This window comes from Cydia pomonella, chromosome 4 (genome assembly GCF_033807575.1).
Source record: "Cydia pomonella isolate Wapato2018A chromosome 4, ilCydPomo1, whole genome shotgun sequence".
Classification (NCBI taxonomy): Eukaryota; Metazoa; Arthropoda; class Insecta; order Lepidoptera; family Tortricidae; genus Cydia; species Cydia pomonella.
Genome location: NC_084706.1, coordinates 11,104,115 through 11,118,586, shown reverse-complemented (window position 1 = coordinate 11,118,586; position 14,472 = coordinate 11,104,115). Strand labels below are relative to the sequence as shown.

Below are 14,472 nucleotides of genomic sequence, written 5' to 3'. Positions count from 1 at the left end.
TGACGTAAAACATTTATACATAGCGGTAATCTCGTCAGTCTTACTCCATCATTTTAAAAAGTATAGACTAGTTTATGGATTTCTAAAGTTATGTCAAGATGACTCTGAATGTAATATTGTCAACAATAATTGTCAAAACACGCAATTTAAAATATTCAACATTGTAATTACAAAATAGTATATTTCTAATACGCTATAATTTTCTCCAATCGAAAGGCGCTCCATTCCATTGATCTCAGAGAGTATGCTCCTTGATGATCTTCACTATTCATGGGGTAGGTAAGATAAAAGTATTATTTTTTCTCGTATAGCTGCTATATAGCGTTCGACTCCATGGAAAATAAAGGCTCCAAATTATATAAAAAATGTAGCATATATACAAAGTGCAATTTAGATAGTATTCCAGAAAAAAATGCGCCAATGTAAATGCTGAAAAGTTTCCTATCGTATTGTCGAACAAATTCATATCTACTTCTGATCTACGCGACCTTAGAAGTTTGGATTGTCCTACCTAATCATTTTACATTTTATTGTTTTCAGAACAAGAATTATTTTACTTCCCACTGTCTATGTAAGGGGACTTAGAGCGGATTCATACTTTACTATACAGTTTCTCCAATTCTATTTTGCGTAGGATAAGTTAAAAAAATTATTAAAAATATGTGTTACCGTATTTTTATTCGTGAAATGTTACCTATATTTCTAAGTTAATGATTGTACTATACTTCCAAAAATATGTCTGACAAACATTTTACATGAAAGCCATTTTTCCATGTAAAAATGAACTGTTATTGGGACCATCTTTTGAATTTATGATAATTTATTCATATTTTAATGTACTCGGGTAGGTAATATTGTAGGCATTATATCAGCACCAAATAAATGCTGTGAACCAGATATATATTAAGTGGCGAATAACGTTTCCAAATCGCATTTTCTTTTGACATATTTTTCTTTTTTTTTGCTCTTTTTTTCACGACCGGTTTGGCCTAGTAAGTCGATGATCCTGGGTTTGAATCCCGGTAAGGGCATTTATTTGTGTGATGAGCACAGATATTTGTCCCTGAGTCATGGATGTTTTCTATGTATTTAAGTATTTGTATATTATATATTATTATGTCGTTGTATGAGTACCCACAAAACAAGCCTTCTCGGCTTGCCGTGGGACTCAGTTAATTTGTGTAAGAATGTCCCTATAATATTTATTTTTGTTATTATTATTGTATGTCCGGTAACAGAACTCCCCAGGAGCACTCGGGTGTGTAAGGTCGCTACTCCCCAACTTATTATAATTGTTATTACTTTCAGCATTTTTAAGTTGTTCATCGGACACTGAGGCCATTGAAGTTTTAAGCTGGCGGCATCAAAATGGAGTACCTAGGTACTGTTTCAAATAAATGGGTGGTAAGTAAGTACATTTGGTGAAGTGGAACTGCTGATGTTGATCAGAAACGGAACTCTTCCACGCGCGTGATTTGTCTTCTTTGTTAAGTTTGTAGCGAGTAAGTTTCAAGTACCAAGGTTTTTAGGAACCTTTGTGTCAAGGTAAAGGTCTGACGATGGGTTCCATGAGGAAGCGAGGGAACACCTGAAATCTTATAGGCATATAGTCATTTTGGATTTTCATCAATACCTTAAGCTTTTTCATTCCCACTAGTGGCATTTAATGAAGTGCAACTACTGATGTTGACCAAAACGGAACTATTGAACGCGCGAGATTTTTCTTCTTTGTTTTTTTTTTTATGATATAAGAGGCAAATGAGCAGACGTCACGCCTGATGGTAAGCGATTACCGCCGCCCATGGACACCTGCTAAACCATAGGGGTTGTAAGTTCGGTGCTGGCCTTTAAGATTGGAATACGCTGTTTTCTTAAAGTTTTAAATGTCGTATTGGTCCGGAAATACCACAGGCGACCGATCATTTCATAGTTTAGCTGTATGAGGCAGGAAGTTTCTAGATAAATGCACAGTTGAGGACTGCCAACCATCTAAGTGGTGAAAATAAAAATGTTGTAGCGTAGAGCGATGACGAAAAGAGGCGGCAAGGATTAATCTGAGTAATTCGATGGAACACTCGCCGTAATAGATTTGTCCTGATAAGTTTGTAGAAAGTAAGGTTGTTAATAAACATCTGTGTCTACATCCAGGTCTGATAGATACCTCAAACCTTATAGAAATACATATAGTTTTTTTTGGATTTACATCAATGTCTTTGGGCGTTTTATTAAAAAAAAAGCTACATTTAATCAAGTGGAACTGCTGATGTGTTCCAGAACGGAACTTTTCAACGCACACGTTTTGTATTCTTTATTAAGCTTGTAGTGAGTAAGGTTCTTAAGGTGTACTTAATACATCAATGTCCAGTTCTGATGATGGGTTTCATGAAGAATCGAGGGAATTCCTAATATCTTTTAGGCATACATGTAATAATTTCTGGGATTTTATTCACATATCAAGCATTATTATTAAAAAAAGTGTCATTCGACTAAAAGTAACAGCTGATGTTGACCAGAATGGACCTCGCCAACTCGCGTGCGATTTGTTTTATTAGTTAAGTTTGTAGCAAGTAAGTTTTAAGTATTAAGGTTTTTAGGAACATTTGTGTCAAGGTAAAGGTCTGATGATGGGTCCCATGAAGAATCGAGGGAATTTCTTAAATGCTATAGGCATATATGTAGTACTTATTGGATTTTCATCAACATATTATCAACTTTTATTCACAAAAGTGACATTTGATGATGTGGAACTACTGATGTTGACCAGAACGGAACTCCAACGCGTGCAATTTTTCTTCGTTAAGTTTGTAGCAAGTAAGGTTCTTAAGAAAGATTTTTGTCAAAGTACAGTTCTGATGATGGGTTTCATGAAGAATCGAGGGAATTCCTAAAATCTTATAGGCATACATGTAATAATTTCTGGGATTTTATTTACATATCAAGCATTTTAATTAAAAAATTGTCATTTCACTAAGTGTAACAGCTGTACTTATTGGATTTTCATCAACATATTATCAAGTTTTATTCACAAAAGTGACATTTGATAATGTGGAACTACTGATGTTGACCAGAACGGAACTCCAACGCGTGCAATTTTTCTTCGTTAAGTTTGTAGCAAGTAAGGTTCTTAAGAAAGATTTTTGTCAAAGTACAGTTCTGATGATGGGTTTCATGAAGAATCGAGGGAATTCCTAAAATCTTATAGGCATACATGTAATAATTTCTGGGATTTTATTTACATAATCAAGCATTTTTATTAAAAAAATGTCATTTGACTAAGTGTAACAACTGATGTTGACCAGAATGGAACTCGCCAACTCGCGCGCGATTTGTTTTATTAGTTAAGTTTGTAGCAAGTAAGTTTTAAGTACTAAGGTTTTTAGGAACATTCGTGTCAAGGTAAAGGTCTGATGATGGGTCCCATGAAGAATCGAGGGAATTTCTTAAATGTTATAGGTATATATATAGTACTTATTGGATTTTCATCAACATATTATCAAATTTTATTCACAAAAGTGACATTTGATGATGTGGAACTACTGATGTTGACCAAAACGGAACTCCAACGCGCGCAATTTTTCTTCGTTGTTAAGTTTGTAGCGAGTAAGGTTCTCAAGAAACATTTTTGTCGAAGTACAGTTCTGATGACGTGTTTCATGATAAAGCGAGGGAACTCCTCATTCTCCTCAATTCTTATAGGTATATAGTCATTTTGGATTTTCATCAATATCTTTAGCTTTTTTTATTCACATTAGTGGCATTTGATGAAGTGGAACTAGTGATGTTGACTAAAACGGAACTCTTCAACGCGTGAGATTTTATTCTTTTTTTGTTTGTTGTGATATAAGAGGCAAACTAGCAGACGAATCAACTGATGGTTAGCAATTACCCCTGGCCATGGACATCTGTTACACCATAGGGATTGTAAGTGCGGTGCCGGCATTTAAGATAGGAATACGCTCTTTCCTTAAAGTTTTAAAGATCGTATTGGGCCGGATTACCGCATGCGACAGATCATTTCATAGTTTAGCTGTATGAGGCAGGAAGTTTCTAGAGAAATGCACAGTTGAGGATTGCCAACCATCTAAGTGGTGAAGATATAAATGATGTAGCGTAAAGCGGTGACGGAAAGAGGCGGCAGAGATTAATCCGAACAATTCCTCGGAACTTTTAAGTTTGTAGAAAGTAAGGTTCTTAAGAAATATCTGTGCTAGACACCAGTGTCTAGTGTCTAGGTCTGATGATGGACACCTCAAACCTTATAGAAATACATATAGTTTTTTTTTTCATCAATATCTCTAGGTGTTTTATTTAAAAAAAGTTATATTTGATCAAGTGGAACTGGTGATGTTGTCCAGAACGGAACTTTTCAACGCAAGCTAGGTTCTTAGGAAACATTTGTGTCAAGGTCCAGTTATGATGATGGATTCAATGAGGAATTGAGGATTTTCGTCAACATATCAAGTTTTTTTTTATTTGAACAAGTGACATTTGATGAAGTGAAACTGCTGATATTACTGAAACTATGCTGATACTGCTGAAATGGAACTCTTCAACGACAAGTATTTTACCTTAGGCGTTTTTTTATTTTATTTCGTTTATAGCATGTAAGGCTTTTAAGGAACATTTGTGTCAAGGTCCAGTTCTGATGATAGGTTCTACGAGAAACCGAAGGAGCTTCTCATATTGTATAGGATAGGCATACATATAGTCATTTTAGGATTTTCATCAATATTACAAGCATTTTTACTCAATAAAGTGACATTTGTTGAAGTAGAATTGCTGATGAAGAACGGAACACCTCAATGACTTCCAGATTCTTTATTTTTATTACTCTTCTTTCTTTTTCATTATTCTTAGAACAGGTATTTCTACGAAGTGAACCGAACTGCTACTATTAAAAGTAGGTAGGTAGGTAGGTTAAATAGGTTAAAACTGTAAGGATTATTATGTATAAGTAGTCTTTCTTTTAATTAAACATAAGTAAGTAATTCTATTTAAGTATAAGTATCTTTAAAAAAAACATCAATCGACTCTTATCTGTCACTAGTTCCAGTTTCAGAGTATAAAATCCGGGTACACAGCCACGGCTAGCCGGGTAGCCAGACAGTTCGAATACGGACAAGTTATTGTGAATAAAAAATCTTATCGCCTTGCAAAAGTTAATGTCATAAATGTATAGGTTTCGAATACATGAATATAAAGTGAAAATGCTGGTAAAATTATTAGTTTTTATCATTAACCATTTTATATCCTAACAAAACTGTTACCCTTACAAAAATAAAATGCTTTCATTACCTAATGTAGGTTACGTTAGGTAATAAATAAATAAATATGTAGGGACAATCTTACACAGATTGGTCCCAAACTAATCAAAACTTGTACTATGGGTACTAGGCGACGTTAAACATACTTATTTAGATAAATATATATTTACGTATATACATAGAAAACACGCATGCCTTAGGAACAAATATCTGTATTCATCACACAAAGAAATGCCCTTACGCGATTCAAACTCGGGACCATCGGCTTCATAGGCAGGGTCACTACCCACTAGGCCAAACCGGTCGGCAAAAGGTAAAGATAATTAGGTAAAGACAATGAATAATTAAACGTATTATAAATTGACACCAATATCCATCAAATAGTATAACTAGGTATGCTAAGAGCGGGCTTCAGGCCATTACGTCGCACCTTTAGAATTAAACTAATTTGACTCAAAAAGTACGACTACTTTATATATGTAGTTTGGTAGAACAGTAAGAACTCACTATATGTGTCTCTTTTTCATGCGGTGAAATCTCCCCCACCCGGAAAGGGTAGCGACGCCCATTTTATCGACTCTCGAGTCGACTCCAATCTGATACTAATAGTAAGTAAGTACTTACTTAGTAAGCAAATTGTAGTAGTCATCCCTTCTTAGTAAAAGGAAGTATTGTAAAGATACTATTTTTTAACCGACTTCAAAAACTTTTTTTTTGTATATATGTTAAGTAAGATCTTCGTCATTTCTGAACCAATGTTGAAAATTAGTTATCGTTTGAAAGTGGGTATATAGTTCCAAGATGGTCCTATTTTTGACAAAACCACAAGGAATTAAGGGAACTCCCCAAATCTTATAGGCGTTTTTTAGTTTCATCAACAGACCAGGCATTGCCATTCAAAAAAGTGCTATTTGAAGAAGTGGAACTTCTGATCAGGACCAGAAAAGAACTCTTTAACGATGCGTATTTCACGCTAGACGATTTGTCTTCTTTGTTATGTTTGTAAAGAAGCTACTTGCTTAACGAGGTTAAAGGAATATTTGTGTAAAGGTCTAGCTTAGATCATGGGTTCCATGAGGAATTGAAGCAACCTCTCAATTCTTGATGGAACGTAAAACTGTTTATTGACATAATTGTCGATAGGTATCCCATCTGCTCTAATTTACCCCACTTGACGGTACTTACATGGAAAAAAACTTCTCTTAAAAATCGGAAACCGACTTCAAAGATAGGTATTAGAAAACAATACAAAAACTGTTATTGTATTTTCAGAAACCATACGGAAATAATGAGGATGCATCGACATAAGAAGAATCGAACATGGGCAAGATAAAGTTCAAGAAAAAAGCAAATATAATGTGTACTTGTGTGTAGTCAAAGAAAGTTGAAAAATAAAGCATAATTACTGGCCATAGAATACAGAACCGATACACGAACATTAAAGTGGCTGATAGACGGGCGAGTAAGTTCGCGAACTTATGGCTCGACGACTTTTTTCGCTTGTAAAGTACGCGTACTTAGGCTCACACACGAGCGAAAAAGGTCGTCGAGCTGTAAGTTCGCGAACTTACTCGCACGTCTATCCGGGACTTAAAACTATTAAAAATAGACATATAGGTTGATCGTACTACTCGTACTAATGTATTTCTTTTGTTCAGTTATATTATTGCATTAAAGTTAGATTCTCTAGATATATATTATTCATAGGTTCTGTATTCTATACGAATTGTTTCAGTGTAATTATTGTACTAAATACCGTTGACCGCCTGTCAACAGTATTTATTTCTACATTACTATCACAGAAGATTTTAGGCCCTACAGTACAGTTTTTGAATTAGTATTTACTATGGACAAATATAGCGAAATGTGAGTTTTTACCTAAAATATCAATCTTTTGTGAACGTGGTGTAGAGTATATACCGCCTAAGACTGAAGTAGCTACGCGGGCAACGTTTTCAAAATAGAATCGTGTTCATGGTCGGCCCATGGTAAAAATAATTAGGTACCCGTAGACCCGCTGGTGAACACTGTTTATGATAACACTTAAAATAAACCCCGTGGACCCACCAGGAGAACATATTGGAGAGACGATAATACACCGCTTTAAGGGCGGTCGCACTCGGCATTGACATCTGGCGTCTAGATGGCGGGTGGACCTCAGCGAATTTCAAAGAAATATTTATAAACATCCAATGACGTTCGGCTCGGACACCAGATCTTCAATCTCCTGATTCCTGTGGAGTCTCCAGGTTCCATCCTCTCCACGTGTGAGTCCTAGGATTTTTCGCGCTGCCAGACTCCGATGACTCGGGCACGTAGTCCAGATGGGTGAGGATCGTGCAGCCTGGAGGGCGTACTCTGAAGTTCCAAATGGCCGAAGACCGTCTAGACGTCCTAGGTAGGTCCCGCTGGAGAGACGAAATGCAAAAAGACCTTAGCGAACTCGGCGCCGTCGACTAGATGGAAACGGTTTTGGACAGAGAAGCATGGCGGTCTTTGGTGTCGGAGGCCAAAATCCACTTCGGGTCGCTGCGCCATAGCAGTACGTAAGTATTTATAAACATACTGTACCTTCTGTGTACCTAACCCAAAACGAGATATTTAAGAAAAAGTCCACCCGCCATTCTGACGTCAGGATTGCGGTTGGACCTATGAAATCTTGCATTATACCGCACTAAAAGTATGCAGTTATATGGTACAGTCGCCATCAGATAATTATATCGGAGTGGCCGAGGTGCTCAAAGATCTCTAAACACGCACTCTAACCTCTTGACAGTAGAGGCATGTTCAGATATTCGTGGGTACCTTGGCCGCTCCGATATATATGATGGTGACTGTACCTACCTTCAGTGTACCTCTGTAAATAGAAATAGAAACCGGTGTACCTCTCCCCAAAACAAGCTAGGCTAAGCTCATGCACAATATAACTGCATACTTTTAGTGCGGTATAATGCAAGATTTCATAGGTCCACCCGCCATCCTGACGTCAGGTTGGCGGGTGGACCGTTTTGTAAAATATCTCGTTTTGGGGAAAGGTACACTGGTTTCTATTAAAGGTACACTGAGGTACACAGAAGGTACAATATGTTTATAAATATTTCTTTGAAATTCGCTGAGGTCCACCGCCATCCTGACGCTTACCATATATCTAAGGACCGACCTTAGGGGCAATAACGATAGTGCTAGTTCAGTTGTGTCATTCACAAATTCGAGCCAATCGTGCTGTCTAACGCAACTAGATGCGATCAATCGCGTGCGTAATGCGAACTCATCAACCAATCACGTTGTGGTACTTGTGGCGTTAGACTGCACGATTGGCTCAAACTCGTGTGCGTAACACCGCTGTACTGGCCCCATTCTTATTAAGTAAGTTCCCGTAAGGCCCGTCCTCAGATATATTATGTCAATGACACAGTCGCGATTTAAAAAAATCACATCGCTTCTGCTACCAAATTGTTGAGCATAACGTTTTCCTATCCATAGGTTCCATCTGTCCAGGAGGATCCACCATCTCGATCCACCAGATTGAAGAGATTGTTACTTAACTGATGGATCGAGATAATGAAACCTACTAAATAGAGCGAGTCGATTGGATATAACAAAGTACGCTTATATGAAACGCTACTCCGGTGTGCGAGTGAGACAGTCAGGCCAATTTGAACTTGCATTTGACAGAAAACTGTCTCCATCAAACGCTACCAGTTCCATTGCCGGCCTCTTCGCTACCTTCTATAGTGGTTCAATCTTACCTTGCTTATGAATAAAAAGGGGCGTGCACACCGATATTAGAGTAATATTGGAATCCTATCAGTTAGTTGCGGGCGTCTCGCTCGCACAAATACATGCGTATAAGTGCGAAATGAACGCACGAATGACAGCTAACTGGTCTCATTCCAATATTATTCTAAAATTGGTTTAATGTCAGTTGCACTTTCGAATTGGCCTACATAGCGATTTCCTTAGCCTGCACACCGGATCGGCGTGTGGGCCGGCATCTAGCTAATGTAAAGCCACCTCATTAGGTGCTTTTAGCCTTTTGAATGGCAAGAACACCTAAAGATGTGGTGAGAGAAAGCCGCGCGTCCCTCATGCACTGCACTAGCTTTACAGCTTGCATTGCGACCAATGTATGCCGCTCACCGCCCCGCCGGTCGCGTGGGTCCAATCCGCGGCTAGAAGACGTACTTTACATATAAACAAGAGCACGCGAGCATTTTGCGAGTTGTGTATGTGTACTTGTGTTATCTAGGCGCACAAACGGTTACAATAACAAGAAGTGTACACCGCGTGTGCAGTCCAACACGGGAGCACGGGTGCGATTCGAAAATAACGCGCTAGCGACGCATTACGACATTGATATTTTACCCTTCGAACGCCATAACAAAAACGTTACTCACATGCCAAGGTCACGGGCGCAAGTGAGCTTGAAAGTGCATGAGTATTACATTAGGGACTTTGACAGCGATTATAACAGCTATAATCATTAATGTGTTCATGGCCCTTAAATCATGTCTAGTGACGGCGCCTTTAGGTGTTCTTGACGTTCAAAAGGTTAAGGGCGTTTGCTAGCTGGCGCTAGTGCACGGAGCGGGCAAACACGCGCAGGTGCCTTTGTAAGTAAAATCAGTCGCACGCGTCCGCGCCAGTTAGCGTTGCTCATACTGTAAGCCGCACGCCCGCTCCATGCACACGCGCGACGTTGCAGACGCCCTATGCCCTAAACCTTACTTGAAAGTGTGAAGGTTACTCTGACAGCGGCTATATCAGCTATAATGTATTTATGATGCTTTGAGCATAGCTAGTTACGACGCCTTAAGGTATTCTTGGCGTTCAAAAGGTTAAGGGCGTTTGCTAGCTGGCGCGAGTGCACGGAGCGGGTGCACGCGCGCGGGTGCCTTTGTAGGTAAAATTCGTCGCACGCGTCCGCGCCAGCTAGCGTCGCCAGTTACTGTTTTTCGTTAACCCGCTCCAGCTAGCAAACTAATCGCAAATGGTCCGAGATTGGCGCAATAACCATGCATTCCCTTATCTGGATCTGGATGCACCTATTCACCAATGCTTGCTTTAAAGTAACTTGTCGACTCGTCCTGATAATATTTGTGCGACCGTGAAGAAAATCTATGCCGTCACTTATTTTTCAATTTATATGAAATAAAGATGTTAAATGTATTCAAAAGTTTTTATTTAATAAGGTATGTATAAGTTCTTGTGCATCCGCACCAGCTAGCGGTGCCCTTAGCAAACCAATCGCAAATGGTCCGAGATTGGCGCAATAACCATGCATTCTCTTATCTGGATCTGGATGCACCTATTCACCAATGCTTGCTTTAAATTAACTTGTCGACTCATCCTGCTAATATTTGTGCGACCGTGAAGAAAATGTATGCCGTCAGTTATTTTTCAATTTATATGAAATAAAGGTGTTAAATGTATTCAAAAGTTTTTATTTCATATGTAGTAGCTTGGCAAGCAGTTAAGAGTCGCTGATGCTTGTAATGTATTCACTGCGTTAATTTTACGTTTAAGATTCTTTATTCTCAGTGCCGGATTAAGATATTTTGATGCCCTAAGCATTTCTAACAGTATGTAAGGTCAAGTGTTAGCAACTTGAAGATCGTGCTTCGCATAAGGCCGGAGGCGAGCAAACCAATGTCCAAGTGTGAGAAGACATAAAAGGCATAGGCCGTACTCCGCACAGGGTTTTGCAACCTCTAGAGCTTTCCTGTGAAGCTCATTCATGTGAGGGCAAAGGCCTTCAGTAGGGGCTTAGCCATTAGGGGACTTAATAGGGTAAGATTTAAAATTACCACTGACCCGACGTTTCAAGGACGGCGCGCGGCGTTGTCCCCATGGTCTCGGAGAAGACTGGGTAAAGTCGACATCATTATCTTGACGTTGGAGGTAATTTTGGAACTTAATCAAACGCGATTAAGTCCCGTTTTCTTAAATAATAATGTGTCACAATTAGGCCAATAAAATTAGATTTTTTCGAATTTGGTCCTAAAAATGCGTGTAATCCGAGTTTGCTCCATCCCTGGAGGTGTGCATAAATGTTTCCTCTTTTTCAGTTTTTTGCTTGTAATTCGAAAACGATACGTCCGTTGGAAATATTGTTCTAATTATGATTAAAATTGATATCTGAGGATCCGAAATGTAATTTAACTATGTTCTTGCAATAAAACATATTGATTGATTGAAGGTACCCTAATATGTATTCGTAGTCTAAATTGTAAAAAAAGGTCGACATTTTTTATTTTTGGTAAAATCATGTTAATAATCCGAAAACGCGTTCTTACCAGTGTCTAATCCACGAACTGTCCTATGTCCTTCAAAATCAAGTGGATTCGAAAGGAAAAAAATATCTCCTAAGGATCCCAAAATGTATGCCCCTTGGGATGGAGCAAACTCGGATTACACGCATTTAAGAACCAAATGAAAGTATTAAAACATTTTCCAGCTTGCTGGGAATTAATTATTATTTATTATTATTTTTCGATCTAATTTGATTGGCCTGAATCGTGAAAGTTTAAATCAGTGTTTTTAAAAGCAAAGGCTGAGCTTTCCATAAGGCTGAACGTGCGGAGCGTTCGATCGGCGCTGACGGATGAGGCATGGATGAGGCCACTGGCGAGGTAAGAATGGCTGAACGTCCGGAGCGTCCGATCGCGGCGCGTTATCATACAATACAACCAACGGCGAGGTGTGAGCAAAGCAGAAGGCCCAGCTGCGAGAGAGGACAGCTTAGATTTGGATCCATGGCCAAGTGAAAGTGAGGCAGTTTGCATAAAATAGAAGGCCTAGCGTCGCATAAGACTTAACGCCGAACTGCAAAAGAGTGGCTTGAAATCGAACCTATGTAATCACGGTTCTCCTACTGCTCGGCCTTAGTGGAAACCAAAACTTAATAAGTTGCTTTTGGTTTTGTGCCTTCGCGGGGCCCTTTATAACACTTTGACAATTAGGTCGCAGGATCGCGGCTCTGCAGCAACTCGGCCTGGCCGACACATCTGGTGTGCAAGAGAGCAAAATTCGCTACAAAATCGGTAATCTACGTCGAGAAAATCGGTTGGCCACAAGCCCAACGCTAAGATTTTTTCACCATGAGCTTTGAGGGCCTCCGCGTAAGGTTGGAGATGTGCTTACGTGTCCTCACTCTCTTACGACCCTTCGTTATTAGATGGGTACACACATACCAAAAAGTTTCGTGTACATAAGTACTAAGTACACTACGACTGCGATGCTGATGCAGCCTGTGCGTTTTTTTTCCTACGATTTTGGTGCCCCCCTAGACGTGGTGCCCTAAGCAAGTGCTTATTCTGCTTAATGGTTAATCCGGCACTGTTTATTCTCACTAAGAATTTGACAATTCACTTACATGAGAACTTAAAACTACACAATTTAATCCTGCTTCATATGGCAAACGAAGGAAACGTTGCTTTAAACCGCGACGCAATCTCAAATGTTTCACTTTTACACAATTTTCCTGCAGAGAGACAAAACAAGTATGTACATAGTACGTTTTTACGATTTATTTTATCGTAACATATAAACTTAGATTTATTTTCTTGCTGCTAATTATGGCACTCCAACTACTCCATAAATACATTTACTTACCTACTTATTGCTTAGGAATCTTATTTCATGTTTAATAATAAGTTTATATAACGTTTCTAGCGGGACATAACGCGAACTTTAAAAAATGAAATGCTTTTTCTACCTTTATCACTCGAATATGTAAGAGCAAGAGAGATAAATAGACGAAACTTACTAGTTCAAGGTAACCACTCGTTTTATTGTCAAAGTTCCGAATTAAACAAACTTATTCTTCGGTGACATTTTTAGCGTTTATAAGCGACTATACGGATCCAGCATTTTCCGCTCATTCGGTTCTCCTATTGCACGCAAGATGTCAGTACTAGAGAGGATTTGAAAAATCATAATTAAGTAGTTTAGTGCCATTTATTGAGCGGTAATAATTTAAAAAAATATATAAATTACTTTTTCATTATATTTCAGGCATGCAAAGTGATGTAAATGGTTACAAAAGTAATTCTATATGAATGACATTTTTTAGTTCCAGTTTACGCCGCAGCGCATGATCAAAATTATTAATATCATCTTCCCTGGACACTTTCGGTCTTTGGTGTCATATAAGTAATTAATGCTTAATTGAAGACCTTCCAAATAGGATATGACTCAATTGTATATACCAATAGTAAAAATTACCCAAACTGCTACCAAGGCTCCATCTAGTGCCAGGTAGAACAAACAAAGCGGCATTTACCACAATTAATTAACGAAAAAACTCGTTTTATTACCGCCCCTGCAAGCATTTGAGTGCAAGTATATATATATTAAAATACCTTATAAAAATGTCTTTTAAATGATATATATGGCTTGAGTATACAAGCAAGTTTCAGTGTTTAATAGCAGTATTTTTAATTCAAGCATATGTTATATCAACTAATTCCAGCCCTGTACGTACTTAAACGTAAGTAGTGGTAAACAGAAATCTAGAATTTCTCATATTCTTTCATACAAAACACCTAACAACCGGCTACATAACAAGTACTTTGTAAAACAACAGTTTATATTCGCCACTCTTTTTTTTTAATTGCTCAGTCCCTGCACGTTATCCAAAGTTGGTGTCATACAATAAAATAATGCTAAGAGTAAACCCTTTCAAATGAGATATGTCTCAACAGTATACATCCATGGGACAAATTGCCCATTCTCCTTTGCTTAGTTTCCCAAGCCTTCGAAAGGACAAGTTTTCGTAACTGTTCTTTGATTGAATTCTTTGTAGAGTCTGTTCGGAAAGAGAAGAGTCGTGGAATGTATTGGGCCCCATACATTCCACGACTCTTCTCTTTCCTCACAAACTCTAACGTTGACATCCATTCTAGCATAGAGAAATAAGAATTACATAGATTGCTCACTCCATACATCAGTTTTGGTACCAAAACGCTTATTATTTTCGTAGTCGACATCTAGCATCGAGTAGCGGAACGCTCAGGACTGCTACTCGACAATAGATATCGCGGCAAACAAAAGTCTAATGCTCAACTATTTTCCGCTAATATTATAACCAGAGTAACCGGAACTCTATTTTCAACTCCTACGCTTACTATTATTTATTACTTTTAACGAAGAAATTTTACTTTTAACCAATTATGATATTAAATGCGCTCTAGTATTATCTTGGTCT

The 14,472-nt window shown here is 38.4% G+C and overlaps 1 long non-coding RNA gene across 1 annotated transcript; it reads left to right on the top strand.

Annotated features, from left to right (window-relative positions):
• Positions 1-30: 30 nt before the first annotated feature.
• LOC133517083 (uncharacterized) lies at positions 31-6,706 on the top strand. Its single transcript, XR_009799322.1, has 3 exons — positions 31-275; positions 1,309-1,381; positions 6,537-6,706. It is a non-coding gene; the product is annotated as an uncharacterized LOC133517083 (long non-coding RNA).
• Positions 6,707-14,472: the final 7,766 nt, after the last annotated feature.